Source organism: Merops nubicus, unplaced genomic scaffold (assembly GCF_000691845.1).
Source record: "Merops nubicus isolate BGI_N331 unplaced genomic scaffold, ASM69184v1 scaffold19394, whole genome shotgun sequence".
NCBI classification, from domain to species: domain Eukaryota; kingdom Metazoa; phylum Chordata; class Aves; order Coraciiformes; family Meropidae; genus Merops; species Merops nubicus.
The window spans coordinates 53,304-56,156 of record NW_008602480.1 but is presented as its reverse complement, the minus strand read 5'-3'; the positions used below and the strand labels follow the sequence as shown (position 1 = coordinate 56,156).

Genomic DNA, 2,853 nt, shown 5'->3' with positions numbered 1-2,853 from the left:
GTTCAGCAGATCAGAGACAAAGAAAAGGTCCCCGAGCAAAGTTCTGTTGAGAGCCGTAGGCTGATTTTGTCCTTCTGCCTAGAAATAAAGCAGCTTTTTGAAAGAGTAAGGCTGCTTTTTATGGGCAAAAGTTTGCAAGAGAAAAAGTTAGGCTAATATCTTTATAAAAAGATGCCTTTAGCCTTTCCTGGGAACCTGCAGAGCTGAATCTGTCTTTCTAGCAAACGGTTTGCTTTGTGGCCCTTCAAAAGTGAGATTTCTCTCTGTATCTCAATATAACAAGATGCATGGAGGTAACTTGTGGGTTAAGAAGCTGGAAAGAGCTTTAAAATTCCCTTTTTGAGGTCAGTGATTGGGAGCACAGACCAGCCTCAGGCTGGCAAAGGCTATCAGGAAGGTTGTCCACATCTGCTGCCTGTAGGATCCCATAATTTGCTCCTAGAGGCTGGTTGCTGCTAATCCCTTCTGCCATGCAGATGGGATGGGAGGCCAGGTAGACTCCTAGTCTGGTTCGTGGTGGGAAGGTCTCTTTTGTAGTCACTTTGTGGCTCACCATGGCCATTTTTAAGCAAAAGTTAATATTGTTGGCAGCTGGGCTTCGGGGGCTGCGGAACAAATTGCAGCTTCTCGGTGGACGTTTGGTACAAGCCATGATCATAGTGGACATGTGGTACAAGCCAGTGGTCTTGATGGAGAATTTGGTGAGGAAATGAGTGAGGGAATGGTGCAAGGTGGAAATGGTCTTTCCAGGGCAGGTTGGAGGTGTTTTGGCAAACAGAAGGCCAACATTTCTGCCCACCCTCTTCCTTTTCATCTGTGCTTTGGTACACTAGACCTTAAGTTTTCAAGTCTTTTCAGCTTGGAGTCTTTTGATTTGGTTTCGCAAGCTTTACATTAACTTAAGGACAAAGAGTGTTTTCTTAGTATTTCTAACTGCTGCTCTTCTTCCCAGTGAGTGTGTGCTGAATGCAGTTCATGTGAGAGATGCTAGATGAGAAACCACTTTCAGTGCAGTTTAGCTAAGACCTGGGAACACAAGGACTGCAGGGGCATTTTCTGGGTTCCTCTCCTGGGTTACAGGAGCTTCACATGAAGATTTGAGTTGGTGAAAAGAACTGTGCTGGCTTAGCTTTGGTGCATCCTCTAGGTGACAAATTGTTGGTCAAGGTAAAGCTCAGCCATTGACCCTATTCAGGATGACAGAGGTTGGTTGGTGATGGACAGGAGGATGTTGGCTGGGGTCTTGCAGTTTATTTCAGATGCAGAGACCAAGGGTTTTTCTGCTGTGCCTGCTCTGATTAGAGCTCATCTGCTGTAATTGCCTTTGAGATTTGCAGACAATTGTCAAGAGCTGATTCAAGTGGCATCAGGGCTGCAACCCACTGTCAGGGCTGTCCCGTTGCACCAGAGAAACTTGTCCTTGATTTGTTCCCCAGCTGTTTACATGGGAATGGTCTGTGGCTGGACGTGGTAAGGAAGCCCAGCCCCATTTCCATCCTCCTCCTGTCTCCCTGCAGTCAGATTTGGGATTTGGGAGCCCTCTCAGCATCACCTTCCCACCGGCAGCTCTGGGAGGCAGTGGAGCACAGCCCCACAGCCAGCCCTGCCTTCCCCCAGGAGAAACCAGCACTCCAGAGGCTGTGGATCATCTCCATTAATTAACAGCAAATGAAGTGAATGAGGGGTAGAGGAGCTGTCTTTTGAGAAGGCAGCAGGCAATGCTGCTAATGCGAGTGCTGCATCCATTTAATGTGGTCGGTGCCCCATTAGAACTGTGCTATTGAATTGGAGAGCAGCAGAGATCATTCATCTCTGTTCACAAAAAGTATCCCCCCTGTTCTTTAGGAGAATGGTTAGAGCTTTTTAACTAATCATCCATTTATTCTCTGGCTGTTAAGCTCGGAAAATTCTTGTTAGAATTTAGTTATATCTTTTTCTGACAGCCTTTTGCATTACAAACACCTATTTTCGAGGGCTTTGTGTCTCTGCCATGAAGATATGCTCCAGTTCTTAGCCTAGCAGAGAAGAGCTCAACCTCAGGCCATTGTTTTCCACCTGCAGACACAGGAGTGGTACTGAATTGATTGGTGTCTGCTGAAGCCAGAGCAGCATAAGAAGCTGGAGGTACTTTTCAGCGTGGCAGCTACCAGAGTACACCCAAGCCACTGGAAATTGTCTTTAACATTAGATCAGCAGTTGCTCTGTTTTATTGTTGATACCAGACCAGTGCTGGGGTGTGCTGGGAATTGGTGAAGGTACCACTGTTCACTGCCCAAACCTAAACCAGAAATATTCTTTCTGCCTTTAAGCATAAACTATCTCAGGGTGAGTAACAAAATGTTCTTTCTTGAGAAGTTAATGTCAGTGTATGGGAGCTCTGTGGATATATCAAGCTGTGATAGCTCGATGCCAATAACATATTTGCATTTAATCTTACAGGCTGGGAAAGAGATGCCAAATTCTGCTTGGTTTCTTTTTCAATGAGATTTAGGTCCTGAGGGGGTTCCAGCCTGTTGAGAAATTCCAGTCACACGTATTAAATTATTAAAGGTTTGATGCTGGGGAAGTCAGTGGGAATTTTCTATACTGCTCCTCAGCGCTCAAGGCTCCAACAAGTGCCTGATCCGTCAGGTTTTTCCCAGCAGATTTGGGTTTTTGATGCTGGGGAAGTCAGTGGGAATTTTCTGTACTGCTCCTCAGCACTCAAGGCTCCAACAAGTGCCTGATCATCAGGTTTTTCCCAGCATATTTGGGTTTTTTGTCTTTTTTTCATGTCTAGCATCGCGTGTCTCAACTTAGGGAAGGATTTCTGCAAGTGTGAGCTCTGGGAGGGTGCAGGGTGAGGGTGCTGTG

General features: G+C 46.1%; 1 protein-coding gene across 1 annotated transcript in view; it reads left to right on the top strand.

Annotated features, from left to right (window-relative positions):
• CALN1 (calneuron 1) overlaps positions 1-2,853 on the top strand; it is a gene marked incomplete at its 3' end in the record, with an annotated part of 51,130 nt that overhangs the window by 256 nt on the left and 48,021 nt on the right. The gene's annotated exons all lie outside the window — the stretch shown is intronic.